We start from the raw sequence: 15,158 nt of genomic DNA on the forward strand, positions 1-15,158 counted from the left end.
TGCTTATGTTCAGTTCCCTGGTTAGCTTAGTCATTCCAATTTTCAGTAGATAGGCATAGATGAATGCAGCTAGAGCCTGAGGAGGAGGGGAATAGGAAGGGATGGAGGAACAGGGCAGGATCTAGAGCCCTTCATAGCATCCTTTCACCCACTGCCTCCTGCTTCTGGTAAATCTGCACCTGAACAGCCAGTAATTAAAAAAAAAAAGCCTCTCCTGTTTGGCTTTTTACCTTTAACACCTCAGGTGTTGAGCAAATGAAGACAAACCTCTGTGCCAGGGCTCTGTCTCTTTAACTTTGTATGTACACCAGCAGGCACAGTGGGAACCCATTCTGTTTTGAACATACTACGGCGTAAATGGCTGATAAATCAGAAAGAAGGAGCCCACATTTTCTATTACTTGTGTGACCTCCTGGAATGATTAATGTATGGTTAATGAGTTCTATATGTATGCTTTATTTAAGTTAAATGTTCCCCTTTTAACAAGACCACTTAAAATTAAGTATGGAAGCAGGGCAGCCAGTATTAAGGTTAAATTTACTACAGTATTTTAAAATAACACAATAAAAATACTATGCAACACATTTTTTGATGCCAAAGTCAAACCACTGAAGGGGTGGGAGTCACTGGCAGAGCAGCTGGAACTATAACCTACAGAATACTGAATCTGCTTCTGATAGCACTTTTTTTTTTCTTTTAATGTACTCATTTACTTTATGTTAATGACTAGAATGTGCAAAATTGAAAAATCCACTGGGAGCTGAAAAAGCAGACAATTTCATTTTTTCTCGTCAGGTCCATGAATGAAAACTGTAAGAGGATGAGATGTACTAGTTCTAAAGTCTTGAAGGTCATGCTGACCAGAAACAGTCACTCAAGTTCGCCAACTAGCAGTGATTAGTCCTTGTTGAATAAATCAGTTTTCAGTGCAGTATGTTCTGATAATTTTTTTTCTTACTTGTTATGTACATCCATGGTTATTTAATTTAACTGATAAAAAATGAAGTGCTCTTTTGCTACATTTTAATCTAATTCCATTTTCTGTCTACACACAGTTTACAAATTATAATTGGAAGACTGAATCATGTGGTAAAGAAAAGCCATTAAATTTTCCATCATAAAATGTAAAAATTAAGAAACAGAGGTTAGTTATATAGATGATTAAGCAAAAATTGTACAGGCATGAAATAGCAATCTGGATAGCAAAAAGAATCATACTTCGTAAATAGGGTGTATTTACTTGAATAAGGGCCTTTAAAATTAAAAAAAAAAAAGCAAATGTAAAACTGGACCAAACCAGACTGCTTAAGACAAGGTCTTTCTCTTTTCTGTTTTAAAAGGTAGCTAGAATTGGTAATTTAACTCGGAGACACAAACCAATCCACCCAGTCTGCTGATAACATGCACTTCTAGTTCTGGGTCCTAAACAAACACAATATGGGCCTTGCAAGTGCTTTAGAAAGCCCTGGTTAATAATCAGTTGTCCAGGAGTCCCCTCTGACCTACGCAGGCCCTCCTTTGCCTTGGAACAAAACCCCAGCAGCTGTTGCTTATACAAGCCATCGTAGTGCAGTAACTGCACCTCTTGCCACTGCCTCTGCCTCCCTCGGCTTTCTCACTGCATGCAGCGAGAGAAACCTGCATCTGCATCTTACGTTCAGAGCAAATTAAAGAAAGCTGGGCAGCTGAGTTACTGAGACCTGCCTCCGAATGAGGTAGAAGGAGATGACCCAGGGTTAGATGACCCTGACTATCAAGTGTGTTGCCTTGACAAATAGAAATTGCTTGACAATTGCTCTAGGCTTGGAAAACATGTTATCATGTTCATGCTGTATCCACTGATAGAGATTGTTTTCATTACACATACTGGATATTTCTAACTGCACTGAACCTACTGATGTGTGAAAACACAGATAAGTCAAACTAGAGGTCTCAAACTTGAAAGACTGAAACTTGATTTGTTCGAGTTATTCCATTTGGCTAGCGGATGTCTTGTCTTTAATTCAAGAATCAGCCTATGTCCAGCATTTACAGTGGTCTTTGAAATGCCCTTTTTTTCTTTTTTTTTTTTGAATGGTGTCTTTGTTAGAGCTAGAGAAATTTCAATAAAAGAATATCTCAGTTTTGTGCTTGGTGAAAGCTATTGTATTAATTATCTCCTTGTATGGGTCTCAGCATTAAGGCCATTGGACACATTAAAGAGAAGTCAACACTCACGGCTCGGTATTTAAGGCATATGCAGAAGTTCAGCATTGATTACATGTTTTATATACTGTAAGAACTTTTTGGTCTGTACTGTAACAGAACTTCCCTTTGAACTACTGTCTACACTTACTGTTTCCTCCCCTGTCCTCAAAAGTTTTAGTGATAATATAAACATGAGCCTCTTTCAACTGAAAGAGATTTTATTTTCTTTGAAATAAAGTACTCCTTTTTTTTGAAAAGCTGCCAAGTCTCTCACTGAAATAATCTTATCTTTTTAAGTTTTTCCTTATACCTTAACACATGTCTACTTAAGTATCGAGAAACTTCTCAGTGCAAGAAAGGCTGTAGAGAGACATAAAAGGTGACAGGAAATTTTTTTGGGGGTATAGATTGCTAAAATAAAAAAAAAAAAGGAAGGGGAGGCAGCATGTGATCTATAGCACTCATATGGGCTCAAGTGGTTAGAGAGGTGTATGCTTGCTTTATTAAAGAAAAGGCGACAGGAGTCTGTCAGGGGTCAGTACATGGTCACTTATGACCTCAGGGGTGTAGAGAGGTAGAATCCTCGTGACGTGATTTGCAAGAGAATGTGTGGGCTTTGATTCGTTCATTTACACAGCATCAGAAAGTAAATAGGATACTGCTTTCTTATTTGATGAAGACTTCAGTCATACAACTCGGGTGTCTTTCATTAAACTTATTTTCTTATCTATCCCTCCATTTTCATATGTCTCTTGCTTATTTCCAGGAGGCTCTCCCTCTAGAATGATGAATCTTATGTGTGAGAAAAGGAGAGTTTTGCTACTACTTGAAAATTTGTTGTCGTATGACACAACCTGTCATTATTTTAATTCTTGCTTTCAAATGAAATGTCTGCCAGTCTATGTGTTGAAATTGTGTATTATTAACAACTACAACAGCAATACCTAGATCTAATATACAACTTTTTATCTATAGATCTCAACCTTTTTTTAAGCCTGAATGAGAATTTGTTCCTTTTAAAACTCACAGAGCCCAGGTAGAAGTGGCTGAGGCAGGATTAAAACAGCATTTATACTGTCTCACTGTTGGGCCGTTTGACAGATGATACTGTAATGGGTGCCTCTTGGGTGCCACTGACTCACGGGCCCAGCATCTATGCAGTGTTTCGTGCAGACTCTCCCACTGCACCCAAAACTTCCCCTGTTCCAACAGGAGGAGGCTTATGGCTTCCTTCTACAATTCCTACAGAAGGATCCTTCTCTGGGTGAGATAACGAGGCTTTTAGTGCCCTTTCCCAGTCAGGTCTTTGTATCTAATGTGAAGAGTGTATAAGACCGGTGAGGATTTAAATCACCATAGTTTTAAATTCTTTTATATGGAGATACGATACAGCATGAGAACTCCTTTAAGGGAGATCTTCCTAGGTGGATTAGCCTTCTGACATTCAGTAGGCGCTGCTAACTAGGCACCTTGCCTCTGGAACTATGACGTATTTTGAAAAGACAAATACACAGGTAAACAAAATGTTGCTGAACACTTATTTCAGATGTAAGGTTATTTTGGACTTTTTATAACCTTAGCATCTGTAGCCTTGGGACATCCTGTAAGCACTATGTGGTCTCTTAGATTCAGCGAGAGGTAGGACAGTTTTAATTGTCCCTATCTTGGAATCGAAGAGCCATTGGTGATATGCTGAGTCAGGGGCAGGATTATGGCCCTCGTTTGAACTCCCTTTCCAAACCTTGGCCAGAACACCATACATCTTCCACCTTGATATAGATTTAACATAGAGCTGTATGATTTAACTTGGAATGTCTGTAGGAACAGTAACTAGCAATCTGTGCTCAAGTGGTGGGATGAGAGAGAAAGCAATTATGTTCTTTAATGTGTTAATCAATCCAGTTTATTTAAGCGTGTTCATGAAATTATACTAAGTCGCTTAATTTCTTTTTTCATTTATTTACAGGTCTGCTTTACCTGTAGTGCTGAGCTGTTGCAATAGCTTGTTTTTTTATGACTTGCATCAAGTGTGAAGCTTTCAAAGTCATGTGTTAAAGGTAAGCTAGTTCAATAATATTCTTATTTCTATACGTCTCTAAAAATATCATACGGTTGCAGGGGAAGTTTTCATCACTTAATTGAAGGCTCGGCTCTGTTGATAAGTCACAGTCCTGAGTAAAGGATGTTGTGAAGCAGTATGTGCTCCTGCAGGGAGCTCTGAGAGAGATTTTCTCCCAGTGCTCTCCAATATACCAAGGAAGTGTGCGTACTGCACCAGCTTTTAAAATAGTGCAACCTGATCCTTTCTTTACAGCTCAAAGGGTGGGGGTGGGGAGCGAAGGTGAAAGAATAGTAGCCCAGATCCTCCTTCCCATTTTGGGTTTGGTTTTCTCTGTTGAGTGAAGAGAGCATTAATTGTGCATGACCATTATGAGAAGGGACCCTTCTCATACCTTTGCTCTCACCCTTCACAGTTCTTGTGACATAGGCCAGGTTTAATCTAGTCCGCGTTAGGAGAAACTAAGTACACTTACAGGGTTATAATGAGCTTCCCCCTCATTTTCATTTTCCCTCACTGGTATGTAAATCATTGCTTGTAAGGGATAAAAATCTGTAGGAGTTACGAAACTGAAGTGATTGCACTAATGTGGAGCTCCTTCTAGTTAGTATGCAATGTTTATGGCACTGCTTAGTGTTGTAAAACTAAAACGAAATAAACTCCAAATCAAAAGAGACTATCTAACATTTCTCTAACTGACTAATAAAAGTAAAATTGACAGACTAAAGTAAATTACTAAAGAAATCTTTACAAACAAGGATAGACAATGTGCAAGTCAGGAAATCGGTTTGCTGGAGTTACACTTGTGGGTAGGGATTTAAAAATTATCCAGATATAGTAGTTCATAGATTTAACTTGGAAAGACTACCAAAATTAATATTTAGTCAGTAGTTGTGACAGCCAATCAGTACACTGTCACACAGTGGAATCTTTGTGAAATTTATTATTTTATAAGAAAGGATGTTCATGCACATACCACGTTCAGCCAGCAACAAGGATACTAAGAGTCCTGAAAAAGTACAGGGGTTTCAATATTCTGTTTTACCAGCTAGTGTTGCCTAGTTTTCAGCATATTTATTTTTTACTTCTTCGTGCAGTCTAAAGGCCATATTTCTCATCTGATGAACTACTACTGATTTCCTAATTTCCATTCATCTTTCACAGAAGATTTATTTGCAGCTATAATCCATGCTGAGAGCAATTTTTTAGTCTGTGCTACGTGTATCTTGCATACATGTTATTTACCTGTTTTAAAGTAATGCCCTCATTAGCTAATATCATCTATACATATGTGGTATTCAGAATGTTAACTGTACACATAGAAAATATTCAAGAAAACTGCTACAGTACTTTAAAATATTCTGAAAAATATATTACTTTTTATGAAGCATTAATGCCAAACTTGAAAAGTGTTCTATCAGACATCCATCAGTGCAGCTAGAGGATGAGAGCCAGAATCCAGAAGTAGGTTCAAGAGAAGGAACTGGGGAAAACAATACTTCTCATTTCCAGATACTAGAAATGAAACCTGCATAAAGATATCTCCACAAATGCTATCAGTCTTCAGTTAGAAGGGTCATGCCATCACTGGCTAGCTGCTGGAAGGAAGAGAGAGTTTTCTTTTCTTTGCCACTTTCCATAAAACACCAGTTACTATAAAAGGATAGCTGGAGCTGTGCTGCTTTCTTCCTGCCCCTCAGGCTCCATTTTTAAAAACTTTTTTTCTCCGCCTGTATCTTATCCATTGTGAGTAACTACTGCACTTTCCTGCTGTTAATAGTTTTGTCAGATGGCTGCAACAGTATAAAATGGACATTTCGGATAACTTAAGAGCTGGATTCAGGCTTCTAAAAAGCAGTAACTGGACTTGCAGTCTTGTTAGTTATGCATGGCTGCTGCTTGTTAAAGTGCTACTGTGCAAAAGCTGAAACACTGGAACTGCCTGCTTGCAGAACCAGGAAGAGTATGCTGTCTGTATCAGTCAAATTTCCAAATGTAAGTTAGTAACACCCTTTACAACCAAAAAGATAGAAACGTGTTTAGAGTTTTAAATGAAAGCTGTAGAAATTCATAGCACAGGCCTTTATGGTCACCAGAGGAATCTGCTTGTTATCATCAGGAATTAGGAGGCTGAGTTTTTTCAAAGAACTGGGGGGAGGGAAGTGCAAAATTATATTTAAAAAATAAAAAGTATTGGACGCCAAATGGTACAGTTGAAATGGTCATAGATACAACACTACGGCAGAAGCTGACTAATAATCTATTTCAAGAGACAAAAGGGAAAGGAATGGTCATTCAGATAATCCCATGCTAAATTACTCATTTATGTAATTCAGGTAAATAAAAAAAAGCAGGCCTAGATAAATTCCTAACAAACAAACTATATTTTTATAAAACTAAAATAATATTACCTTGATCTTGCAGACCTAAAAAGCCTTTTTATTGTAACATGAAATTAGTAAAAACTACCTACTGGATATATTAAAATACAGGTTTCAACCTCCCAGTGAGGTAATACAGTTTCACTTTTCTTTGTACTCTAGTAACCCAACTCCAGTCTCCAACGTTTTTTGACAGTTAAACCATAAGGGGCTATTAATGGAGGGGATATATGTGTGTGTGTGTGTGTGTGCACGCATATATATATATATACGTACCTCCTTCCTTAATGGATTAATTTAAGACATACATGCAATATAGAAGAAATAGGCTCCTATTTCATTTGCTGAACACTAATACCTTTATGTGTGGGATACTGAAGTAACATTTGTTGATCGTCCTGGGGAGTGTGACAGATCTGCAGAATGACTAATACTGATCCCAAGGCCAGAATTTGAGAGTAAAGTGGGTTTGGGCTACACAGAAACTTAGCTTGGGGTGATGGGAGTTGGCTCCCATTTCTGTGCCTCAGTCTATAAGCCATGTCCCTGCCCAAGCTGCTTTTCCAATCCACCACATCTACCCACCTTTTGTTTTCAGAAAACGGACAGTGTTGGCATTCGCTTTATACTGTTGCCACTTTGATTTCTTTCTGTGACAAGCCCCAGAGCCGCAGAAGCAGCCTGCCTGGCAGCAGCGCTCGAGCTCCAAGTGCAGCAGAACTAGGGAGCCCTCCAGGAGCCAGTTACAGCTCTCAGTCACTGGCCTACCCATTGCTTGTAGAAGTTAGCATGCTTAAGTTGACATTGATCCCTCAAGGGACTAGCTACCAGCTAAACAAAACTGGAGCACAGGGCTAGCCAAGCATAGATTCTCTGTGACCCTGTGTCAGGACCTGTGATCCTGCTGTAAAAGCCAGCTATGTTACCTCCTTGCCCTCGAAGACTCACAGGGAATCCCCGAGCAAACGGGGAGGGATGGTTATTTACATCCCCTTCATGTCTCTGTCCAACTCCTTTTTTTTTTGGTTTTGGTTTTTTTTTGGGGGGGGGGGGGTTGGGTTTGGTTTTTTTTTTTTTTTGCAAAAACAAGAGATGTAATACTTTAAAGAGGCATAGTTGTTCCCTTACACAGGTTTGTACAACCAAGCAAATATAATTTGTCCCATTAATTACAGATAATGGAAAATGTGTAAGTATCTACGTGGTTAAAGAAGCGAGCGTACTGTCGCTGACGGTATCACAACTGCTGTGTGCAGCCTGGAAGGGCAGATGCATTTGCATTTTACTGGTGGGTCAGAATATTTCGAAGCCAGGAGACCTATGAAGTCTATTAAATATACTGAGGGTGGAAACGCTCATTTGCTTGTGCAGAGGAAATAGAGCAAAGATACACCACAGCAGAGAAAGCTAGCAGGACAAAGGAGATACTATTGACTCATTCCAGACTGCCGACTTAGCAGCTCAACTTTGTTTCCTTTTAACTTTTGTAACAGTAGGAGCTCAAAGCTTCTCAGTCTATTTTCTGCACAAATAGAAACACCCAGACTTCAAAAAGTAATACACTTTGAAGAAACCCAAACCATTAACACATTAAAAACTGTGTGTACTACTACACAGGGCTTCACAGTCGCTTGAGTTCTGCAGTGAGTAAATGCCGATGTTTAGTAATAATTTTACACTGCTGCATTCTGGCAAACGGTTCTCGACAAGTATCAGTTTGTAAAACACTTTCTGTTGTTTTTAGTGTGATACGGATTTATTGACTTTGCGGTGGGTAAGTACCACTTCAATATTTTCGCAGACTGAGTAAAAACCCCCTACTTCCCCGCCCCCCGCCAGTAGCATATTGCAACAGGTTTCTAACCCGATAACGTTACGCTTGTAACACTAGGGAAAGCATACGGCATGTGAAATTTAGATTTTGTCCTCGGTGCTTATATCTATTTCCCGTTTAAAAAAAGAAAACGAAAATCAGCTTTTTATTCTCCACTCTGGATGATGAAGTGTACAAGGCCACTGCTATGACAGCTCCTACACTCACGTCTTCCCTGTGCCCAACCCTACCAGGAGCGCGTTCCCGGCCCCCCGTGTCCCCACTTGCTCCCAAAGGGGTATGCAAGACTTGGGACAGCGATTTAACCCCACAGATGTCCCACGCTTACAAATCCACCTCGCCTATCTCACCAGAAATCGCTACTCGAGCATATGGTGCGCGCTTAAAACGTCATAAGACGTCAGAAACGCCAATTAATCGGCACGGTGTAAACCACCCCGATACTAGAGCGTGTAAGTTTGATTTAACTTTTGAAGTGTTCAGGCTTGGGTTCGGCTTCCCCTCCCCCCCACGCGGAACCGCTCACGGCCCCGGTCGCCGCGCGGCGGGGGGGGGGGGGGGAAGGCGGGCGGGGCGCCCGTGTTCTGCCTTGGCGTCGGGGGCCGCGCCCCCCCCCCGTTGGCGCGGCGGGCTGTCACTCAGGCGACGTCACAATACGCCTGTGTGAGCGCTGTAAACACTCGAGCGGGCGTGTGTGTGTGAGTGGCGCGGGGGCGCGCCTACCACCCCCCCCGGCTCGGGCGCAAGCCCGAGCCGGGGGGGGGGGAGGCGCGCCCCCGCTTGTTTCCCTGCGCGCATGGTAGCGGCACGAAAGGTAGCATCACTGGAGCAGGGGATGATGTAATTCTCCCTCCGGCCAGTAACTGCCTGCGCTTGCACCGATCCGACTGGCAAAGGGGAGGGGGGGAGGTTGTTTTACGCGTGATCGTATCAGCATCTCCTGACGGCGCCCCCCCCCCCCCCCCCCCCCACTTTAAACAGTGCTCCGCTCATTCCTCCCCCCCACCCGCCGGGGAAGGGGTTGGGGGTGGAGGAGGAGGAGGGGGAGCCCCGCGTCGTGTGTGCAGGGTAAACACGCCGGTGAGCGCCGCGCCGAGCGGTAAACAAGTCTAAGGTGCCCTCCGCCGCACGGCAACTTGCTGCGGGCGGGGTGTCCCGTGTGTCCGTCCCTCCCCCCCCGCACACACACGCACACTTCCCCCTAACAAAAGCCCGTTTAAGATCAGCGTCAGCTTTTGTTCGGCGGGCAGCGGCAAGCGGCCCCTCTCCCGGTCACCTTATTTCACCGGGTTCTCTCCCTTCCTCCCACCCACCACCCCCCCCCCCCCGCCCAAACCCGCGGGTCCCCCACGCCGCGTCCGCGCATCCCCGCTTGCTCCGTGGCGCTGCCCCCCCCCTCCACCTCCACCCCCCCCCCCCCCCCGACCATGTCCCCCCGGAGCGCCTGGTCCCTCCTGCCCGCTCTCGGGGGCAGCAGGCAGGTAGGCGAGCAGGCAGCCCCCCCAACCCCCCGGCCCCCGTAGAAAAGGCAGTAGCTAAATAGCACTTACTGTCAGAAGGGGAGGGGGGGGAAGCCCTTCTGTCGGTGCAAAAGCAAAATAACCACTCGCAGGACGTTGCCAGCATAGGAGACAGCGAGGAAAAAAAATATAAATAATCTTCCAGTAGCGTGTGTGTGTGTGGGAGGAGGGAGGATTCGCCTTTTAAACGGAGAAAAATAAAATCAAAAAAATAACCGTGTCGTCGTCGTCCGTCGTCTCCCCCCCCCCCCCCCCCCCCCGGGTTGCCTTTTTTTGTGCAGTTTCAGCAAAGCTGCGAGGAAGTTGGTCCTTTTGTTCCACTATTTATAGATTGCGTCAACATTGCGAAAAGGAGAAGGCGGAGCGGTGGCACTTACTCCTCGCGGGGGGGCAGGGGGGGAAGGAAGGAGATATCGGGGTGGAGAAGCGGGGTTGGGGCCGGGGGACGACGACACAGGGACACGGACACAAGCGTGGCACATATAGCAGCGACCTCCGAGCTCGTCGCAACCGCCTCGAACACGGGGGGAAAAGCAGTCGGTGCGGCGAGCGAGGGGGGTGGAAGAACCGAGGAGCTTTCCACGCCCGGCTGCCGCCGCACAGCACCGCCCCGCGGGCGGCGAGGCGAGGAGCGCCGAACCGAGCGGCGGGGCCCCCCGGGCCCCGCCGCTCGGTTCGGCGCTCCTCGCCTCGCCGGTACCCACCCCCCCTTAATCCCCCCCCCCCCCCCCCCCCCAAACCTCCGTCCCCCTGTAGAAAACCTGTTGCCATCTCTCGGGTTGAAAGCTCCGAGGGCAGGTGCACCGTCCGACCCCGTTTCTCTTATCGAGGTGGCCGAAGGGTTAATTTGTAGAACCGAGTGGCTTCTACAACATTTTAAAACCCCGGGGATCGTGAAAGTTAGAAGCGCCTTCTCCACCGCCACCCGAGAAGGAATTGCGGGGTGGGGGGGGGTGCGTGCGTGTGTGTTGGAGGGGGGAAAACCGGCGCTATTCTGGCCCAAGGCCAATGTTTCTAAACTCAATGTAAACAAAGAAAACTGCAAACACCAGAGGAGGGCCTTCCACCGCCGCCGAGGCCGGGGAAAGCGTTCCCAAAACGGGTGTCTGAGTTTTACGCACCCCGTCCCGAGCGCCCACGGTCACCCCGGCCACCGCCCACGGGAGTCCGGGACGGGAAGGGGGGGAGCTTTCCGCCGGCGGGGACGGCGCAGGGTAGCAAACCTCAGCCAAAAAACTAAACCTTTTTTTTCTTTATTTTTTGTTCTTGTTTTCAGCTCGGTGTTTTCTCCTTTTTTTTTTTTTTTTTTTTTTTTTTGGGGGGGGGGGAGCGAGGGCTCCCGCCCCTCCCGCCCCGGGAGGCAGAGCCGCCGTGCCCCGGGCGGGCGGAGGCCGGGACCGGGCTTGCCCGAGCCTGCCGGGCTCTCCCGGCTCCGGCCTCGAGGCTCCGTGGAGCCGCCGCTTTTAAGACGCTCGGGGAAACCTTTCCCGGGATTCCTGCTCCGTTGGAGAAACCTGCTGCGTTTAGACGGGGGATAAACCAAACCAAACCCTGGGCTTGCCAGCAGCAAGGAGGCCGGCGGGGTGTCACTGCGGGGTTAGAGAGGAGCTGGAGGGAAGGAGGAAGGCTGGAAGCGTGCGTGACTGTGACACCGGTTGTGTGATCGCCCTAAAAACACCCGTGATGGACACGCGGGGCGATGCGTGCGCCCAGCAGATACAGCCGTCGGAGCGGGCGAGGTTTGCATTTGGGTTTTGTCATTTTATTACCCCCCCCCCCCCGCTCCTTGTTTACGTGAAATCTATGGGCGGATGATTCCCCCTCTTAGTTACGCTTCGTGCCATGGGCTGCTTTGCCTTTTCTTGGGGGAGAGGGCGAGTCCCTCGGAGATGGTCCCCCGCCCGCCCCAGCCCACGCACGGCCCCTGCTCGCTGCGGCGCGGCGCCGGGGAGCGCAGGTAATGGTCGGGGAAGGCTCGGAGCGAATAAAACCAAAGGCGCTAGCGTGGGTCCTTGCTTGGTGTGTCCCCTGGAAAGCCCTGACCCCGGGCTTTCCTCTCCTCCTTCGTGCTTCGCAGCCAGGTCTCCGTCCCACTTGGCTGTCCTTGCGCCAGAACACGAGGCTTGCCTGTCCTCCGTGGGCTCTCCGTGGGGACTGCGGCTACTCTTTTCCTGCTCTGCCATGGTTTAAAAAAAAAAAAAAAAAAAAAGAAAAAAGAAGAAAAAAAAGAAAATAACAAAAATTACCTGGTCCGAAGACGGACAGTGTTCGGTGTCGCTCAAAAGACGGCTCGTCTTTTGCGCACAAAACCCGTGGCAAAAGCGAATTCTTTTAAAACGCCCTTTGATGGTGTAAAAGTTGACCGGTGGTGGGAAGTAGTAAATAGCGGTAACAAAGAATAGACTCATACTGTGAAACTATGAACGGCGAATAAACCCTTCCTGGAAAGAACCGAGCTGCACAGAGAGTAGGTGGGCAATTCGCTGGCTGCTTCCCTGAAAATTTAGAAGAAAATGGGAGTGTGACGCGCTGGCACTATTTAAAAAAACAAACAAACAAACAAAACACGCCTCTGAGATAGAAGATTAAAAAAAAAAAAAAAAAGTAGCGTTGTGCTGGACGTGGGCGAGGGAAGATAAAAGCGAGAGGTGGAAGGCATGAGTACCAAAAAGCGGGCACGCCTGTCCCCAGCCCTGCCCGATCCTCGGACGGCAAAAGCCTTCCCAAATGTTGCAACAGCGCTTTGGAAGCCTCTAAAGAAAAGCTGAATTGTTCGAACTTAGGTAACTTAAGGAAACTCGTTATGACCTACATTGGTGCTCTGAGTCAGCAGCAGCCGCAGCCCCGGCGGGTCCGGCCGAGCTCCCGCCGCCGCCGCGCACCCCGCACCGCGCACCCCGCACCCCGCGGGCGGGGCCGCCCCGCGCACCCCCGCGCACCCCCCGGCTTTCCAAAGAAACTCGCCTGGATCGAGACGGTTTCACTTCTGCCGTCAGGAATGCCTCCGCGGGTTTTGTTTTTTGTTTGTTTGTTTTCTGTTTGTTCGGTTTTCTTTTTTTTTTTCTTTTTTTTTTTTTTCAAGTTTTTTTTGTTGTTGGGTGTTTTTTGGTGGGTTGGGGTTTTTTTTTTTGTTTTCAGGTTTGCGGACAGAGCAGCGTGCCTGCTCCTGTGGTGGTTTCCCAGCTGGTTTGTGAGGGGGAAAGATAAGCAGATGACAAGGGTAGTTTGTTGTTGTTGTTTTTTGTCGTTTTTTTGTTTGTTTTGTTTTTTCCTCCAAGTTTTTAAAAGCTGTACTTTATTTTCTGAAAGGATACCGATTGTTTGCTGCACCGGGCTCTAGACGCCTAGTAGGGAAAAGTTACTACGTGTTGCACACTGCTTTGCTCTTAAGATAGGCAAGGAAGCTCTGAAGTTCCTATCAAAACCTCACCAAAGAGCTCTCCGTATTCCTCCCGTAATGTAATAAAAAAGCAGCAACGATTAAGCTCCAAATGTCCACGTTCTCAAAACTCGTAGTTTAATCCGGTTTGCAGCGAGCTCGGACACTTACACCGACCTTTTATTAAACGCATCAGGGGAAGAACCAAACATGTTTTAACATCTTGATTCAAGTAATGAGTGAGCGACGTTACCGCATCACCCCAGCCGGGCGAGTGGGCAGAATCAGGCAGTCAGCTTTTTCTTTTATATTCCAAATGACGAAAGAGTCGAGATGAAATGACCTCAAAAAAAAAAACCCCACCCCAAAACTCCGCCTTTTGGAAAGAAGCGCTGGCTGCCTCTGCCTCGCCCCCAGCCCGCTCCCCATCAATTCTCACTTCTCATTTAGCGACACGCCGTTGACATCAGCCGGCGAAGTGAAACGACAAAAGTCAGCTCAAAACGCCTGGATTTTCCTCCCAGGCGTTTCCAGGGCTTGCGCACCGCTCCGAGCGCCGCTCCGGGCGTTACTGGCGTCATTACTGAGCTATATTTTTGCAAACTTTGAGGTTTTTATTGGCCAAATGCAGCACCTCGACGCGTTTCAACATGGGACGGAGAAATCAAATCAATTTTCCTTCCCTTTATTTAAAAAAAAAAAAAAAAAAAAAAAGGCAAGCCACATCCACAGCAGTGGTGGGGAGCTGATGCGATGCTCTTCACTAACAACTTTTAGCAGCTGTGCGTTTCCTGCAAGGGTGATATTTCAGTCTCCCCTCTTAAGAAACCAGCGAAATTTGGAGATAGCGATCGAAAGCAGCTCCCCGTGCCCCAAAGCAGCGGGGGGTGGGGGTGGGGGGGCGGGAAGACGCCGGCTCTGATTTTGGGGGTCGGGTTGTTTCTCGGTGAGGGAAACGGCACCTCTCCCAGCCCCGCTGGCCGTGGGTTTGCAGCCGGACACGGGGGGACGGACGGTTTGCAGGGGGGACGGAGATCGCCCCGCCGTGGGGATGAGCCACGGTCACGCAGCCCCCCTCGGGCTCGGCGCTGGGCGGGTGCTGCCAACCGGCGCCAAATAAAGTCAACGCCTTCGCCTGCCTGGTTTGGTTTTCTTTTTTTTCCTTTTTTTTTTTTTTTTTTTCTTTCAGAGAACCCTAAAAATTCCCCCCGTGGTGTCACGGAAAGAGAGCGGCAGTAACCGCCACTTCAGAGCTCTCCTTGCTCGCAAACCCCAAATGTCAAAGGCAGGGGAGAAGGCGTTAGTGCTTCGGGAGGGGAAAGGAGAAAAAAAAAGGAGAAAAATTACATATAGCCGGGGAGGAGAGGGGTGCGAGGGAAGAGGGGGGGCGGAGAAGGGTTTTAGCTGTGCCGGGCGCGTCTCCACTTCCAGCGAAGTCGGAGCGACTCCGGCGTCCCTCCCTCCTCCTCGGCGAGTTGCTCGGGAGTTTCTCCGGGAGCCCCGCGGTTTCCCCCCGGCCCCGGCGGCTGCCGGCCGCCCCCCGCCCCTCGCCCCAACGCCCCTGGAGGGTTGGGGAGCCCCGCGGGGGGAGGCTGGGGGGGGCGAGGGAAGGCGGCGGAGCCCCCTCCTTTCCCCCGACCGGCTCTCCATGCGGTCAAACCCGCAGAATGGGCTGGAAAAGCGAGGTTTTGGGGAAACCTGTGGAGGGAATGGACGTGATCTGCGCGTCAAAGCAAAGCTGAAGGATCCGCAGCCGCAGTTAACACGAGTCACTTCTACCGAGATTTTGGGGCTTCTT

At 47.3% G+C, this 15,158-nt stretch overlaps 3 long non-coding RNA genes across 4 annotated transcripts in view; 2 read left to right on the forward strand and 1 right to left on the reverse strand.

Moving 5' to 3' along the window:
* LOC135311519 (uncharacterized) overlaps positions 1-10,315 on the reverse strand; it is a 48,792-nt gene extending 38,477 nt beyond the window's left edge. The window contains exon 1 of one of the 2 annotated variants that reach the window (XR_010371150.1): positions 10,012-10,315. This is a non-coding gene — a long non-coding RNA (uncharacterized LOC135311519). The remainder of the gene's footprint in view (positions 1-10,011) is intronic. The other variant, XR_010371149.1, reaches the window with a different exon arrangement.
* Positions 1-15,158, forward strand: part of LOC104050586 (uncharacterized) — an 88,380-nt gene that overhangs the window by 40,999 nt on the left and 32,223 nt on the right. Inside the window, exons 9-10 of the long non-coding RNA XR_010371148.1 lie at positions 4,154-4,244; positions 8,372-8,401. This is a non-coding gene — a long non-coding RNA (uncharacterized LOC104050586). The remainder of the gene's footprint in view (positions 1-4,153; positions 4,245-8,371; positions 8,402-15,158) is intronic.
* LOC135311520 (uncharacterized) lies at positions 11,129-14,499 on the forward strand. The gene is made up of 2 exons (XR_010371151.1): positions 11,129-11,720; positions 12,059-14,499. It is a non-coding gene; the product is annotated as an uncharacterized LOC135311520 (long non-coding RNA).

This window comes from Phalacrocorax carbo, chromosome 1 (genome assembly GCF_963921805.1).
Source record: "Phalacrocorax carbo chromosome 1, bPhaCar2.1, whole genome shotgun sequence".
NCBI classification, from domain to species: Eukaryota; Metazoa; Chordata; class Aves; order Suliformes; family Phalacrocoracidae; genus Phalacrocorax; species Phalacrocorax carbo.